The sequence below is a fragment of the Falco punctatus genome, assembly GCF_963210335.1.
Source record: "Falco punctatus genome assembly, chromosome: 10".
Lineage (NCBI taxonomy): Eukaryota > Metazoa > Chordata > Aves > Falconiformes > Falconidae > Falco > Falco punctatus.
The window spans coordinates 32905988-32924461 of NC_137590.1; the positions used below are offsets into that span (position 1 = coordinate 32905988).

General features: G+C 45.1%; 1 long non-coding RNA gene across 13 annotated transcripts in view; it reads right to left on the minus strand.

Moving 5' to 3' along the window:
* The window catches only part of LOC308070887, a 70767-nt gene that overhangs the window by 36017 nt on the left and 16276 nt on the right, over positions 1 to 18474 (minus strand). The window lies entirely within an intron of this gene.

The following is an 18474-nucleotide window of genomic DNA, read 5'->3' on the forward strand; positions in this document are numbered from 1 at the left end:
TCTGCAGGGGGGTCTGGGCAGGCTGGGCCAAGGGTCAATAGTATGGGGTTCAGCCAGGAGAAGTGCTGGGTCCTGCTCTTGGGTCACAGCAACACCGCGCAATGCTACGGGCTTGGGGCAGAGTGGCTGGGAAGCTGCCTGGTGGGAAAGGACCCAGGGGTGCTGGTGAACAGCCAGCTGAACATGAGCCAGCAGTGTGCCCAGGTGGCCAAGGCAGGCCACAAGGCAGAAACAGCGTGGCCAGCAGGACCAGGGCAGTGACCGTTCCCCTGTACTCCGCACTGATAAGGCCACACCTCGAATCCTGGGTTCAGTGTTGGGCCCCTCACTCCAGGAAGGACGTAGAGGTGCTGCAGCGTGTCCAGAGACGGGCAACGGAGCTGGGGAAGGGGCTGGAGCACAAGTCCTGTGAGGAGCGGCTGAGGGAACTGGGGGTGTTGAGTCTGGAGAGGAGGAGGCTTGGGGGTACCCTATTGCTCTCTACAACTACCTGGCAGGGGCTGCAGGCAGGCGGGGGTTGGTTTCTCCTCCCAAGTACTAAGTGATAGGACAAGAGGAAACAGCCTCAACTTACACCAGGGGAGGTTTAGGTTGGATATTGGGAAAAACTTGTGCACTGAAAGGGTGATCAAGCACTGGAACAGGCTGCCCAGGGAGGGGGAGGAATCGCCATCCCTGGAGGTATTTAGAAAACGTGTAGATGCGGGGCTGAGGGACATGGTTTAGGGATGGACTTGGCAGCCCTGGGTTAACGGTTGGACTTGATGATCTCAAAGGTCTTTTCCAACCGAAATGATTCTACAATCACATGTACAGCCACCTGCCTGCAGCTTCACTGTAAGTCCCATGTACCCGAGGGAGAGCCTGCAGGCTCCGTGCCCACACAGACCATACCTGGAGGGGACAAACCCTGCAGCACTGCTGGCCCCACACCCTCACCCTGCTGCCAAGCCTCAAAGCTTAGACACCGAGAAAACACTTCAAAAAGTTCTGTTTTCCAGCAAAGAACAACAGTGGATAGAAAGAAAACTCTTAACGTATTTAGAAAACAAACCCTTTATTTTTAAAGCAACTGATCTGAAAAAATTATGTTTGCTATAGTAGAGACAAACAGCTTGACAGACCCACTATAAAACAAACAATTTACTATTTCAATGTGGCATGGCAGTGGTAGAAAGCATAATTTTATCTGCTTTTACTGCACTGACCTCTGACCCTTTGCATTATAATTTGAGAAGCAGCTGTGTATTTTGACTCACAACACCCGGCCTCGTTCCTCAGTCTGCTGGGCATGGCAAGTGTCACTCTTGGTGATTAGCACAGCCACCGAGGAGGCTGCCACAGGGCACACCTCGTGCCCCCTGCCCAAGACAGGTGCACACCAAGGTCACATCCCAAACACGTGTCCTTTGGGCCATTACCAGCACTGTCATCAAAGCAGACTCTTATCAGTGAGTGCAACATCACACAAGAGACGCCCAGGAGTTTGCATTTAACATCTTCAATGCCTGTCAAAGGCTTATTTTCTTCCAGAAGCATAGCTGGAAGAGCTGAAGGATAAGGTAGTGGGGTCAGAGCAGAAGATGCTACAGGAAGCTTTTTTTCTTCTCAAACAGAAAAATAAAATTTCCTATTAAATAAAACTAATTTGAAGTCAGCAAAAAGGTTTTTCTTCAAGTCTGCCGTGGGCCTAGTCAAGAACTCTTCTCATACACAAAGTGTAAGTCATAATATAGCAAAAACTCATTAAGTTTTCACTGAAAATGGAAAGTTTAAGAACCTAAGTGTCTAATGCTTGTCAGCCATGGGTGTATTTCAGTAATCCTGCAGGCCCAGGGATCCACACGAAGGTCCCAAATACTGCCTGTTACTTGAGAAAGCAGGGGAACCTCCAGCACATTAGCATTTTGGCCTTGATCCAAGAAAGCACTTAAGCACGTGCTTAACTTTAAGCATGAGTGCTCCCACCCACATAAAAGGGCTACTTATTCACTGAAAATTAAGCATCTGCAGAAATACTTTACTGTATCAGCTTCTCTGCTGAGCATCTTACAAGATTACACCCTATCAAGTGACTCCCTTGGAAAAAAAAAAAAAACCCAAACCCACCCCACCACCTAAACAGAAGCTGACTTCAGGCAGGGCCGCCGCCTGCCCAGCGCTGCCCCAGCACATGTGGCACTCCACTGCGACAGCTGCGCAGCGGCGAGCAGCCTCTCCCAAGGGCAGCGCATGTTCAGAGCTGCTGCCGTTTCAGCCTTTGCCTCCTTGTTCTAAAAAAAGTCACACAGAAGCAGCCTGTTCCCTCTGACCCAAGGTGTGCTTGTCTCACTGCCGGCCGGGAGGCAGAAGCACAGACCTGCCACAAGGCACTACATGGCCGACGCGAGGCCAGAGTTGCTTCCAGTTACTGTGAACAAGGTGTTTGGATGAAAACAGCAGCTACGCTAGGTTGGCTCATTCGGATCAGGCCCTAAAGACCTTAAATTATATACAGAAGGAGGTGGTGAAGGGATAAGAGCAGCACAGGAATTAATGTATACAGGCAGAGGGTAAGGCAATAAAACCCAGTTCTAAGCAGGCAGTGGCAAGAGACTGTGTCATCTCTCCCGCCTGCATTTTTCAAAGGTCATCACAATCGCAAATACGAACGATGGTGCAGGCTCCCATGGCAGGGTAATACTCATCAGTTCCTCCAGCAACACTTAGAAAAGAGAAACTACTGCCAGCAAGAGATTAGTTATCTCCAAGAGAAGCCCCTGCCCAAGCACCCTGAAGCCCCTCTGGGACGAAGCCTACTTACTGCCTCCATCTTGCATGCTGGCCATCCCTCCTTGTGGGAGAAACCCGGGTGCTGAAGGCAGATCCCAGTACGAGCAACTGGGAAACTGCAAGGTGGTTTGTGTTCCACAAAAAGCACTCGCCTTCACACGACTTACAAGGTTATCATGACTGTTAAGACTGCAGAACTAGGTTTAGTAACATTTTTTTACTAATTACAAGCTACTAATGCCAGTTCGTTAGCAGCAAAAGCTTAAAGACACTTCCCATTGGAGGGAGGTGCTGGTGGAAACTGCAAGATAGCAGTTTACGGCTTACACAGAAACACTAGCCTGACCAAGGCTGCTGGACCTGTCTGAGCAGCTCTGCTTTAAGATGCAGAATAAATCCCTCCTTTGCAGTGCAGCTACATGGTGCTGCCAACCCACCCTGAAATCAGAGCACAAGCGGCAGTCAGCCCACTTTAAAGAAAAGCAAGCACTTTATTTCTGCACCAACTTGTGCAACAGCCTGCTTCTAGGCAGAGAATTCCAGTTATTTGTACTGAAGTCGCAAGCTGGCCACCCACCAGGCAGGTTACCTACCTGCTGCTCCGCACCACGGCACACCCTGCATGCAGGACACCAGCACAGGCACCTGTCAGCCCCTGTGATTTGTGACCCATCTGACAAGGGCGGCTGGAGCCACTCTTTACAGCCCAGTGTCACTTTTGGCTGTGTGTGTTCCAGCTGCTCCTGTTGGGAGCACTTTCCTTACCCATTCAGATCAAAGGCTGCACCAACACAAACACGTGTCTTACCAGTCAGTCAGCTGCACGCTCTAACAAAGGTGTGCCCAAGATGCTCCTTAACGTATCTCTCACCATGCCTACAACTGGCATCAGCTTGTGCAAGGATTAAGATCAGGCAGATGGGAACAACCAGCCACAGTGCTGGCACCAGAGGACGAGGTGACTTTAAGCAAAACTTACTAAGTAGCTTTGAATGAACACACACAACTGAGCCACTGCTTTCTGCAGCGGACCAAATGCAAACCAGCTGCTTTTTTTTTTTCCCCCCTACCTCATCAGATACACAGACTACTGCAAGATCCGATACACAACCTCATGGCACATGACAGAGGGTTTCAAGTGGTCCTATAAAGAAATACTTCATGCTTCTTAACTACACCATTTTAAGATCAGAACAACTCATCTTGCACAAAGACCCAGCATGCAGGTCTTTTTAAGCAAGGAACAGCGATGCACAAGGCACAGGGGTAGAGTCACTGACCAGGCTGAAGCAAATGCCGTGGGAGTCAAAGTTTCCTGCGCCACTGTTTTGCTTGTGACTCCTAACTTCAAAGTCGTATAAGGAATAAGACAACCATTTCCACATTTCACTTGGAAAGGAACACAACCCAGGCTTAGACATTTTCTTTTCACATGTACCTGGTATGGATGCGCTTAGCATCAAGATATTTTCCTCCTCCTCTTCCCCCCCACTTAGAAGCTCTTGACTTTGTGTGGCCCCTCTATGCAGTATATTGTTTGTGCTTTTTCTAAGACCCTACTTTCAAGTATGACATGTTTATGTAACAGGCATTGATGGCTAACACAGGCTTTGGCTCAGTAGGGCATTTGGGATGGTGTCACAGAGGAATGCTCTCTTCTGATTTATGAGCATGTTATAGTTATTCAGGTGGAGTGGCAGGACCTGGCAGTAAGCACCATCATACAGATCAAATGTGTTTTAAGTTCATAGATCAGGCTGAAGCGCTGCCGATCACCACAGGGTTGTGGCAGTGCAAACCAAGCCCTCTATTTTTACAAAGCAAGTAGTCTGTGAAGGCAAGGAGCTGCCCTCCTCCTTCAGCCTTACTAACCGAAAATCTTGCACCATCGTTATAAACGCTGTTGTGCAATTTGACGATGGCATATGTGCACATTCAGAGGCAGATGCTTATGCTAGCCTGCGAGTCTGACTTACTACACCATCCTTTTTGTAGGGCAAATCTGATTCGCTTGACTGTTTCCAAATATTTAACTACTTGAAGGAAGTCCTTCAACTCCTCCCCTTTTAATCCACTTTAGTTATAATGGGTACAAGTTGAAGAGATGTCCTTCAGAGGCACGTGACTGAAGTTTTCATGTCAAGTCTATTCACTCTATACTGTGCCCCCATATAGAAAACAAGCTTTGCAGCACTGTCTGCCTCCCCAGGAGCCAAGCCCCATGTCCAGTGCTCGGCTGGATCCTTTCCATGCAAGGTATTTATTTCACATCTTCAGCTCCCAATGAAGCAAGCGCCCCTCATTTCCTTCATAGTGTGAACAGCTTTGCAACTTTAAGAGGTGTTCAGCTTTATTTTTTCCTTATGTGTTATACCTTCCTCTGATACCAATTTGGCAACACAACTCTGTAAACTTGTTCTCATAGAAAAACCTGTGCTGAATTAACACACCTTCCATGAAGTAACTGGAGTGCACATCCTTCACAGTGTTCTAAGGAAAGGGGAAGAAAAGCAAGAAAACAAGTTCGCCTCAGCATTTCTCATACTCGTGGAATTGCTTAAGTGAAGCCATTTAGGATACTACCTGTTTCTAGGAGAAAGGTATGATGACTTTACTCCTAGAAGTCTGTTTAGTAATTAAGTGAGCTTTATGCTGCTGCTTTTGCAAACCTAGTGAAGAGATCACCTTCACATGCATGACCTCAAGTTAGCGAGTTATTTACCTCTACAGTGAGTATACAAGTGACAACACATCACAAGGAAGCTTTCACTAGTTTTTGCTGCCTTGACCAACTCAAAAGTCCTATTCTCTTTCAATGAAGGCAGACCTCCAACCCCCCGCTCAATAAACAGACTCAAAATTCAGCTCAGAAGACCCAGCCAGAAGTAGCCGGCTGCTCCGTTCTGTACCCGGCAGTCAGGACTTCACCCATTCTACCCAGGTTTCAAGACAAGCAGTTCATGTTCACACAACTAACGGATGATCAACTTCCAGCCACATGCCACTCCGGCAGAAGGAAATGTTAACACGGTCAGAACTTGAAAGCTGCAAACTACTTTAAACAGACTCATAATGCAAGACCCAGGAGAAGAACCGAAGTCTCAGCGCACCAGAGCGTATCTGACTGCTCTTCTGTAGGACACTAATCTGTTCCAGATCAGATTCTGGAAATTACTTTTAACTCTCCTTTCACCAGCTACAGTTCCAGAACTATAAATCAAGTTTCAGTGGTCAGTTACATACATGACAGGCACAATAAAAGGCATCAGAATCTGTTACCATGTTTCCATACATTCAAAAAAACCCCAAACCCACAACCCCAAAGATAACTCCCCCCCCAGCCATACTGCCACTTCATCCTTCAGAAATGACCTTCTACTCCTTGATTATCACTTTAAGATTAAAGTACCTTTTAGAGGCTCATTACTGCTCCATGAAAACCTTCAGATCAGCAGAACTCACTTCAGCTAGGGCACCTTCCAGAAGCCTCCATCTTCCCTTACTGCTCTCCCCAGCAGGCTGCTGTACTTCTCCCTTCCCCCAGCGCCCCCAGCCCAGCTGCAGCAATCCTGCCCGAGTGCCCACACCTGCAGGCGGGGGCTGCTCGGCTGCAGCACTCTCACACTGGCCACCACAGCTCACGGGCAGCTCTGTCTCACCTCCCTGCAAAGAGCCCTCAGCCATGTTCCTGCTCCCTGATCCCTCCATTCCCCTTTACAGGTACAGTACCAGACTTGGAACTGATTGAGAGATGAAAGACCCAGTCAGGGGGTTGCCTCCAACTGGTTTCCACGTGGAGAAGGTTCAGGTGAACCTGACCTGTGAGACATTTGGGGAGGAGAATAAAAGGAATCACCTGTAGTTGGGCGTTAACAGCTCCTACCATGGGATGGGGTGGCTATTTTTGGAGTCTGTGCTCAAGGTGCAAAGACGAAAAGCCAACAACATAGTTTGTTGGGCCTGAGGTTATTTTTTTTTTTTTAAAGTCTGCTTAGGACTTTGCACATTAGCACAAAAAATGTGAGGGTTTTTTGTTTTTTGTTTTTTGTTTTTGAAGTACTAAGCTCCTCTAGTTTTGCTACTGGCATCTTTTGACCTTGCTACTTTTTTTTAATGTCAGTACTACCTGTGATACAACAGTTACTTGAACAACTTAAGCAAAGGTAAATGTGCAAAATAAAAGTTTCATTACCCCAAAATATTCTACTGGGAACTACCAAGCCAAATTCTCTTCTCCTCTGCCAAAGAAAAATGTCAAGAGAGGCAAACCCCAGAAATATATTGGGTTGTGGGAGCTGTGCTACACCAAAGGGCACGATGCTGGGATGAGCGGAGACTTCCCTAGATTTGTTCTCCTTTTGTTTGATTTGCAGAAATTTGAAAAGCAAATGAAAGTCAGGCTTGGGTTTGCAGGTCCTGCAGTCAGAATCTTCTAAATATTATTTACCGACAGAGTAAAAGGGTAATCAAAGATTAGAAGTTAATGAGTAAGGGTCTATTTTCTTGAAGAAATACAGAATTCCAACATTACTTTCATTTTGAAGTTCTTCAAGAGAGTAGTGTTTGGAATTACACAACTTTTTCCTTGCAATTTTTTTAACAATTCTAGAAGTCTGAGCTACCAGAAAGAATATGAACTATTTTAATTATCTACCATTAAGGAAAATCCTTAAAACTGGACAAACAATTTAATGACAGTTATGATGGCACAGAAAAGTTCCTATGGAAGATGCCTGCAGCTGAAATGGGCTTAAAAAAACATGAAAGAACTATTAAGTACGTGTAGTTGCATTATTGGCTTTGCAGTTGTTGTTTCGTGCCAGTGCGTGCCCAAATCTATTCTATGCCAGATCAACTGCTTACAAAGTAAACTCCACTAGGAAGCTCTCCATTTACATGGAATTCAAGGCACTAAGAATTACACAGGAAAAAATACTCTCTGCTAATAGTTCCATTTATCTTTTTGATTTCAAAGTATTACCGCAGAACCACAGGCACATCCCAGTTGGCACGGACCTCCAGCGGTCTCCAGCCTAGTGATTACAGTAGAGCCATGCTAGACCAAGTCGCTCAGGGTTTGCACAGTCAGATCCTGAGCAGCTCCAAAGACAAGAGATGCCACCTCTGCTCTGGGCCCCTGCTCCAAAGCCTAGCATGTTCTTTGGGAATACTTCTAGCATATTATTGAAACTTCCCTTGCTCCAACTCAGGCTTCTTGCCTCTCATCTTGTCCAAGACAAGTCTGACTACCTTCCACGCACCCTGCCAGCAGGTAGCTGTTGACAGTGAGAGACAGCACTGCTCCACGCTGAGCAAGCCCAGGTCCCTCCTGGTTTATCACAGCCCCTCACCTTGGTGGCCTGTTCCAGTATGAGAATCTCTCTCTCGTACAGGGCAGACCAAAACCAGACACTACGCTTCAGATGCCGTCTCTCACAACGCTGCGTGGAGGGGAATAACTGCTCCCCTTGATCCGCTGCTCCTGCTAGTTGAGCTCAGGATGTTGCACTGAAGAAAAGGCAACTGACTGAAAACTGTTCGGATGGGCAACTCTGTCTGTAAAAGTGGCCAGAGAAAAGAAAATGTCCATACAAACCACTGTGTTCAAGTATTAAGCTACATAATGGTAGAGCACATATACAATATTACATGGATGTTTCAATTTATTTTTAGTAATTAACGGCTGTGCAAAATTAATGGGTTTTAAAATGAAATTGTGTCCCCAAACCTGAGGTTCATGCAAGCAAACACTCATCTTAAGTTGTGATATACTGTCTTTTTCTTAGCATGAAAGAGAACACACTAGTCTGTGTGGCACATCAGACAGCAGTTACCATCAAAGTGTTCTTGGGCCACAAGGCGTTTCCTTGCTAAACAATCTCCGTGTATCATTCAGGTTACATTACACCGGCATTTAACAAGCTCTAGAAGCTGCATGCCTCGGAGAGGCCTGGTGAGCCAGTTCCTCCCGCAGGACCCACAACTGATCTCCACGTGTTCCACTCGCATTCACCAGAGGGTGCTTGTGCAGTACAGGGCCAGGCTGTGTAAACCTGGCTAGCAATCCCAGTTTGGGTCTGGGCTGTGGGAAAGGAAATGAAAGTTTCCTTTTTTCATCTACTGAAATGCTTTTAGCTCCTTTCAGATTTGTCATAACAACAATACACTTAAGGAATAATCTAATGCTGACTTAAACCTGTGTTCAGTACAGACTGCTAAAAATGCCTTTCTCAATTTGATATGCTACACTGACATACTGCACCTTTCTGTATCTGTTTCATTCCCTTATGGTGGATGAAATTCAAAAGCATTACGCAAAGTAATAGCTGGCCCCAAGCAAGGCAGCTAAACCTACAAATCTGGATGTACAACGAATATGATGTAGTCAAAGCTAATTGCTCTACATCCATCATCATTCTACCATTACAAAGTTCCTTCCCCTTCCTCTTAAGGGCTTTTTTCCTTCACCCTGTACCATCTCTGACTTCTTCCCACTGCACTCCAAAGCTCTAAGGCTCTCTTTACATTAATCTAGGCTTCTTCCCCCGGCCTACTGGCATCATTTCTACGCATGTTTGTCTGTTTTCTTCCAAAGGATGTGTTCAGTTCTGAAGATCTGAACCGAACGCAAGCCCTCAGTGCCTTCTGGAAGTGGCTCTGTAGATGTTTGCTGCTCCTGCTTCACTCTCTGAGACCTGTTCTGAAGTCAGCAGAGAGCAGCAAGGTGCCGTAACTAGCTTTTCTCAGTATCTCCTCTCCTCCTGTTTCAGGGGAGGGATGAGTAGGTAGGGAGCAGACCCTCCCCTCCCTCATGCCCCCCTCCTTTCCCAGCAGAGGCCCAGGCACACCCACAGCGGCACCACACTAACTGGCAGCTGGCACTGTCTGTCTCCCAGCAGCAGGGCATTAATAACCATTAACAAAATGCTATACAGTTCCAACATGATGTCAGTGGTATTAACCTCTGTCATTCCTGTATCAGCACCAGTGAATGACTGTTTCGGGTTTTTTTTCTTTAAAACTTACCTTTGAAATATTCCATAGTGTTAAAACCAACAGTGGCTACTTATAATAGCTCTTATTTTCCAATTTTGAAAACGAACCATCAGTTATCAGTAGCAACTATGTGAGCAGCTGCTGAATTTATCTCATTCGTAATTTTTTACTGAGCTTTAAAAAAAAAAAACAAAACAAAGCAAAGCCTTCAATACCCTACAGACTTGTGAGCATTTTTGGGAGGTACTAAGGATCTGCCACCTATAAAAGAGAAAATGGGTGCAAGACATTTGTGAGTTTTCTGGAACTGATAGTTTATGAGCAAATTACTCCGACCTGGTGTTACTATAGCAAAGCTGCTACTGCTTTCAGGACTATGAAACACAAGTATCTTTTCTCAGTTCGAGCTAGTAACCGGAGCACAAGCAGTTCTTTTTAAATGGTATAAAGCCTCTTACCATCTTGGACTGCTTCCCAGCTCAAAACAAAATAAATGCCAACACTACAAACAGATACAGTATGGAGAGAGAGAGTTTGTGTAATTTATTACAGTAATATAGATAACTGGAGCAAGATAACAGTTTTCCATGTATTCAACCACATCTATACTCTTAGGTCACTAACAGGAACATCCCCATTGAATTTCACTGTCATGATTTGGGGTCAACCTGCCTTAAGATGATTTGAAAGATCACTGGATTTTCCAGACTATCCTTTCGTTTTTTGTAGTTACCGATTAAGAAGGTCTTATTTCCATTGATCATATACCTTGTTATTTATGAGCAGACTCCCAATATATAAGATGTGCCTAATCCAAACTCAGGTTACCTGCAGTTACAGCCCCCTGTCCCCTACAGTGCTTTCAGATGTCCACTTTACCACCATGAAATCTTTGGTTCTAGAAAATAGGATGAGACCATCAAATAAATGTTTGCATGGCAAACTGCTCCTGCCCATCTCCGGGTCTACACTCACGCCTAACAGCTATCACATTTAATAGCTACAGGGAGTGGATGCACAAGACTAGCTGGAATGGGAATGCTTTGTACTCCCATGCACTGTATCAGCTACACGATGCAGTTATTTCTTCAACTTGGGTTCAACATGTTGGTGTTTTTTTTTAAAGACAAAGCTTTACCTCTCCAAAAACCCCGAAGAAGTTCATGTGATGTAGACCTTCAATTGAAAACTGGAAGGTGATATAGAAGATTTGCCACTTTTTGTTCCTGTGTGTAGAGCAGCTGGTCCCAGTGGAATAAAGGTGAGGATAAAGCTTTTCTTTGTGAACAACACTGCAACAAGGGATACTGGCACCAAAAGCAAAGTCTGCTCTGTACCAGCTCAGCACAAACCTCCACCACAAGGAGTGTTTCAGGGCAAGTGAGCTGAGGGAGCAGCACAGGCACTGCAGCGGTGTGGAAGCAGATGACAGGAGGGGAAAGGATGCAACATTTGCAATTCTTCAGCCCTGTTGTGGACCTCATGAGAAAGTGTATGTGCTTCAGGTTAAATCAGGTCTCAGAGACACCTCTACCAGGCAGTAAACCAGCCAGCAGCACCTCAGCGAGAGGTAAATCTGCATCCCTATGGAAACGGCAGAAGACTGATTAATTTAATCCCATGTCCCTTCTAAGGAAAGACAGTAAGAGACAGTGAGGGACAAAATTTGTACCAATGTACCGGTGTTGTCTTCCTTCTTTGGCAGAGAAGAGGAGGAGCAGATTACACACGTCCACCCTTCCCCTGACCACAGGAGTCAGTACAAGTAGGGGGGAGAAGGGGTTTTCTGCAAAGCCTGTGCCTTTGAGGCAGCAGAAGGGCAAGAGCTCAGTTTTACGACTCCTGGCCCCAACACAATTTACCATTTACAAACTAATCCTCCTCTGTTCGAGAGCACAAGGCCTGCTAAAGCTCTCATGTCCACTTCTCTGATTCTTCATTGTCCACACTGACAGAGAGAAGCCGAAGACCTAATCGGTGTGTAATTCAATCGCTGTCCAGGCTGTGTCACAGCACAATGCTCTGCTTGTAGTGCCATGGGTTAAGTCAGCCAGCTACCGTTATGCACCACAGCAGGTGTGAAGAATGTCACTCGGTCTAACTGTATGTTACCACTCTGTCAAGGTCTGTTTCTGACGCTACTTTCACTCACCACTTAATGACTGTTTTTCCTACTGGCAGCAAGCTAATTGTCAGCTGTACGGTGAAAGGGCACTTTCAGTATTTTTGACCCTGAATTGGGAATTCCTGCACAACGTAACATGGACCTCATACAAAGTAACCCCCCTGTTCCCTATATCCCCAAAACATGGAGGCCTGCTAAAAAGCTCTTTATTTCCTTAGTCTTAATCCAGCAATTAGTGAATTACGATTTACTACACCCAAAGTGCTTCAGCCTGTTGTTCCTCACCAGACAGGACACTGGACATAGCAACACACCTTTTGGGAATGGCAAATCCTCAAAGCTCCTTGGAACCTAATTACATTTAAATCAGCAAGAGACAGATGCTTCAAAAAATTCTTATCCACATGTAGGTGGTTAAAAATCTCTGGGAAACAACAATAAACGTGCTGCAACACTTAAATACAGATCTTGGGCCACTCCGAGAATGGCGTTTGGTTTGTTTTTTTTAAAAAGTGTGCTACTCCAAAATGAGTAGAAAGTTGCACTTCCATCGTTCTGGAGTCACACCACAGTGCAAGAAAGGCAAGGAAGCAAAGTGCAGAGGATGAAGTCACTTCATCACCAGTGAAGCAGCTATGGGTGTGTGCATCACCCACCCATGCTACTGGACAGATAAGGCAAGAGTGGGGAACTATTGCTGATAAACCCACACCACCGCAAGTGAACTGTAATTTACTGGAAGTGGCAAAACCACGGGGACAGTAACCAGGAGCACATCAGAGGATGTTTTCCCCTTGCACTGATTACATCACACATTTGTAATAGTCATGCGTGATGTTTCTTTCCATGTATCAGTGACACGTCCAAGGGATGTGAGCACAGAAACTCCCTATTTCTAATGCATCTACTTCCTTAACAGCCTTGAGAATTTCATTCATGTAGTTTCTGGTGCCATTTCTCTAATTCCTTAATTTTCATGCAGAAGCAGTATGAACAGGAGGAATACTTGACAGAAGAGCAACACCGGGACAGAAATTGTACAGGCCTGTACCAGCAGAAGTACTTTTTTGTCCAAAAGAACAAACAACTGAATAACCTGAGCAATCCAAGACGCGGATAAACCAAATGGAAACAATTTCCCTGACACTACATAGATGAATTTAAATCAATGTATTTAGCTGTCTAGAGTATTTCTATGTAATTCTATACATGAATTATGGTTATCAATCTTACCTAATCCTGTAAAGGGATGAAATACTTTGTCATACTTTCAAATCCTGGCAAGGCAGTGAGGAGATGAAGAAAGACGAACCAGCTTCTTACCACTTGCTACAGAAAAGGTTGTAATATTCATTATTCAAAATATGAATTAGACATCTTTATTTACAATGTTTCACAAGTCTTTCTTAGTGCTGAAGCCAAGCTGCTCATTTCACCCATACTCATCTACTGTCATCATTGACGGCCGATTTCTAAACATGGCCAGACACGAGTTTACGTGGCAGGGGTCACGAGACATTCTTGTATCCTGAATCAGGATTTAGTGATGCCATGTGCCAAGCCTTAGAAGCATGCAGAGCATTTGCAACTGAGCACCTGTGGAAATCCCATTTCCTGACAGAGAGGCCTCCAATATTCATGTTTTTCTCCTGCTCTTAGGCTGTGCTGTAATAAAATATGGCCTGAATAATCCTTTTATAGCTACACAGGGAAATGTCCTTGCTTAGCATTTACCCCCCCTTATGGAGGTTCAGTGGGCTCTTGGTTGAGCAATCAGCAAAGATACACAGAACGAAAAGCCTGGCTGCTGGGCTATGACTGAAATCATGCACAGGGTAGGGATACAAAGTGGACATGCAGTTTATCAGAGAAACCGGAAGGACTCTGTTAACTTTAGTGAATATAGGCAAGAGGACAGGACCCTAAGGAGTCACATTAAATTTGGTGTTAATGCTGACAGTGACACATGCAGGCACAGCCAAAAGAGTGCACGCTCGTGGAAAGGGAGGGTAGGAGGGCTGTCACTGGCTGCACATGAATAATCAGAGAGTGCAGGACTGCACAGAGACCTCTCCCAGGTCAGTGAGAACACTCCAAGGATGTAAGTTGAAGACAAGCTGGAAGGGACTAGTTGCAAGGCCAGAAACAGGAATGACTTGGAACAGCTTATACTGTAAGACTCCCTCCTCTGGAAGCCACTCCCCAGTACCTCCTGCTTGCCCTTACTCTAAGCCACCTTCTCCCCCTTTGAAGGCTGTGATTCCCTTACCACAAGAAACCTGCATCCTTGTCCCTCCACTCTAACTCTGGGTTGCTGCTGCTTTGGGCTGCTTTGGCTGCCTGACATGGGCTATCTGTGCCTCCTCCTCAAACTCCGGCTGTTACCTCGCAGCAATCCACACATCTCCATATGCCCCCACATTGTCTCCTCACCCTCCAATTCCCTGACACTGTCCCCTGCAGCTGCTTCATAACCCCGGCTTATCTCTGCTTTTGATTTCTTCCCTTCCTGCTGGCTTTGGCAGCCTGAGTGTGAAGCCCAAGCTATCACACGTAGCAGACTATTAGCCTGTACACTGTCCTGCACCTAATCTTGCTTTTGCTGGGGCGCTCACTGAAGCTTTAAACCAATGACTCCAAACACTGAACAAGTGTGAAACACTACCAGCCCTCAGCAGTTCTCACACACCGTCACGTACCTATATCATATCTTTAACTGAAAATACATGTTTGGCAGTTTAGAGATCAAGTCTCTGTCGTGGCCCTGCCGGTCTTTACTGGTTCCTCAGCTTCATTTTGGGCACCATCATCCACCATGGTGCTGTGCAGACTCAGTGGGAAGCTGAGTGACAGCCGCTATTTCCCATTTCCACAAGGAAATGCTAGAACAACTTTTGTCTGTTAAATGCTGGCCATAAAAATCAGCTCTTTGTGGCATACTCCCTTTTCCTTCCTTCTTGCTGATCAACTCTTCCTCTGGGTACTTCAGGGGACCTACCCCCTCCTTTTGGCCATGACAGTGTACATCCAAACAGCTGCTAGGGCTGGATGAAGCACCTGCTCTGGGCAACAGCAGCTGGAGTTCATTTTGGGTCCAAAGGGCTGAGGCCAAGCAGGCTGACCGCATGTGCACTAATCCAGTATCATCACCAACTCCACCAACAACAGGTGCCTCTTTGAAGAGGAAGGGAAAAACTATTTGAGGAGGAATCAGAGCTTTATAAAGGACATTATGGGCCAAGTCCTCAGCTGGTACACGCTCAGTTAAAGCATGTACTCTCTTGAAGTTATATGAATAATGCTCATATACACCAGTAAAAGAATCAGCGCACTCTCAGTGCTGTTCCTCTTCTCTTTTTCATTTTCCACCTCCTTCCTTTGCTCTGCACTGATCACCCTTTGAAGAAAGAAACCCTCCTGTCCCTTGCTTCAAGGCAAACAGTTCAAAGTCACAAGCTAGACATACAAGCCTTCACCATCCTTGTCTACATAGGTAACACCGTCACCTGACATGTCCCTCAGTCCTGCTTGAGTCCTGGAGTCTAGATCATGAGTATGCATCAACAAGAACAAGGGCGATCCCATTCTGGAACAGATCAGATCAAACCCCATCAAGGTCCCTTAAGAGAAGTCTTTCAGCACAAGCATCGTAAAAATCGCCGTACACTTCCTCAAGCCAGTGGTCCATATAGCCCAGTGCATTATTTCAATGTATGGCCACGACAAAATGACGTGGGAGGAGACAAAAAAACCCTGCCAGAAACAGCCATTAGCCAAATTGGCTCCAAGAAAAATTTTCTTCTTCATCTCATTTTGCTAGAAATTGATTTATGACCCAATGCATACAAATCTCTTTTTTAAGCCCATCTTAGTGTTTACTGATAAATGCTTGTATTAATGCAAGCCTCTACATTTTTTTTCTTTTCTGAGTCCTGCCATTCTGAGCTCCAAAGATCAGTTCCACAAATCTGGTCCCACTCCCTGCAGTTACTCTTGTGCCCGTTTCTAGAGAATCTGGTGGCTCTCTGGAGCCTGAGAATGGAGCTGTATTCACAAAGGGGGCACCGCAGAGCACTGCCAAAAGCACCCTGCTAGCATAACAGCAGACTTTTCAAATTCCTGTTGATGCACTATTAAAGGTAAACATAATGTTCCATGTGAACTGATCACAGCCTTCATAACTTTGTATTCCAAAATTTATTTTCCTGAACTGTACATCGTTTAATTAATGACTTTCCAAGATTTAGACATGTTTAAGTCACTTTCCCCTTGGGACCGTGTCTCAGCTGGGTTATATTACAAAAAGAAGCAAATTTGAGACAGCTGAAGGAGCCGAGCTAGTGGTGGGAGTAGCACAGGGAGAAAAGAGTCTCCAGTCCCTAACAGTTACTGGCATCTCATCCACAAGTACACACAAATGTAAACTGTACTGTGTTGGTTTGCCCATTTAAACAAGTCTCCGAGAATTTCCCTTGACAAACATTGCGCTACAGGCTAGACACCACCATTTCCTCACCGATGAAGAGACATTCACACAACCACACAGGAATGTCCAGCGCTGGAAACATATTCTCAGCTGCTGCAGACTCATGGAATCCATTTGAGGCTTTAACCACAGTTCCAGAGTTCGAAAACATCAAAGCATGTAGAAACATGCAAAGAAGGCAATATTGCACACTTGTGCATCAGTGTTGTCCACGTATGTGCCCGAGGGAAGCCCCTGGCAATCACCACTTTTCACACTTCACAATGAGCTCTATGGATACCTACACGTTACTGCCCTTCACACCAAAAGCAATAAAACACTCCCAGCGTCTGACAGGCACAGAGCTCTTCCTAACCCTCTGAATCCTCTCTGCAGCTTGCTGTCACTGGGCACATTTCACGCAGGCCAGCTGCACAGGATTTATTCAACCAGTTTTGGAGTATCAAAGCTAACTTTTTTTGTCTTTGCCCCAGGCAGGCGCTTGGTATGCAGGATTTAAATCAGAGAACAAAATGTTCTGTGAAATTTGTAAATACTCGGCACAGTAATTTCTAAATTCTAAAAAAGATAGCAACTGGAGCTAGTGGTTTAAAAGTCAAAAAATAAAGCACTTCACTGCATCACTGTGATTAATGCCACTGTGTCCTAAAGAGCAGAGTAAGTCACTGTCCAAGATTATCGATTAATGGTGCTGACTGCCTTAAGTGATAGAAGCCAAACACACTGTTGTTACACCTCCCAATTCCATTGAAATCAGGGGAGCGCCCAATTCAAAAAGTGCTCTGCATAAAGATGCTGAAATTGAAAACAATTTGTTTGATCCTTGCAAATCTGCATGGAAGACTTTGGCTGGGACATACTGTCAACAAACAGACTACAGTCGAACACCTACCATTCTCAGATTTTTTATAATGTATTTAAGGCTATTAAAATGGAATTAGGCAGAAAATTATAGGGAAGGAGATGCCCTAGAGAATCACAACACTTACACTATGAAGGGCAGAACGTAGATGGCCTAAAAGAGGTGTTTTGAGCAGAAAGCAGCAATAAAGGGTCATTTGTGACTGGAACTCGAAGAGGAATTACTTCATTGGAATTTAGCATAGCCTTTAAGGTCAATGATGTTTGACTGAAATTATCCACTTGTTTTCTGTTTCACCACCACTGATTCCGTATTAATACAAAATATAAAACCAACATTCAGCTGATGAATGTTCACATTAAAGTTTCAAATAAAGAATCTTTTCATATTTCTTTTCTCAAGTAGTTTCATTTAAACTTTGAAATGATTCTCTTTCAAACAAAAACAGTGTAAAGGGGTCATTCGTTATTTTTTGGTGACTACGGAAGCTAAAACATTTAGAATCATTTCCTCTTGACTTGCAAACATTTCACACACCTCTTACCACATCTGTGGCTTTCATTTCTTCCCTCTCAAGCCAAGTAGCAAATGGCATCAGTCAAATCATTTAACTCCCAGGGATGCGTGTACTTCAGAAGCAGGTGCTCTTGGTACTAGCAAGGACTCTATCAACATTGATTATCAGTGGCATACAGCAGCAAGACAATAAATGGTTTCCGGATCTTCATCCCTTGCCTGTAGTTTACTTCTGCTAGCCCAAATATTCTGAGTATGTACAGAGTACATCTGCTCCTGCTCACCTCAGAGAGGTAGGTCTGATGCTCCCTCAAGGGCCATGTGGAGCACCGAGTGCACAGTTTATACTGCCTGGAAGGCGTTACCTGCAGTCACTGATTTCAGATGGCAGACTGTACAAAAAAAGGCACTGTCTTTTTCAACACATCAAGTCTTATTTTCTCATTTGTCCAAAAGTGAGTACAGATTCTCACCCACAGCTGTGGAAAGGAAGGTAGAACAGAAAGGCAAGGTATACAGATTGTAGCAGACTTCAGGCAGTTTGGAATTGTACAACCCTCTTATGCAACGTGTTGCCTGGGGTGCACCACATGTTTTCAGAAATGCCACAGAATGCCCTTAAATTTGCTCCAGGGCTGAGACCCAGTGACTTCAACCTATAATAAATGACTGGACTTATGATATGCCATGGACAGATTGCAAAGATGTGCCTTAACT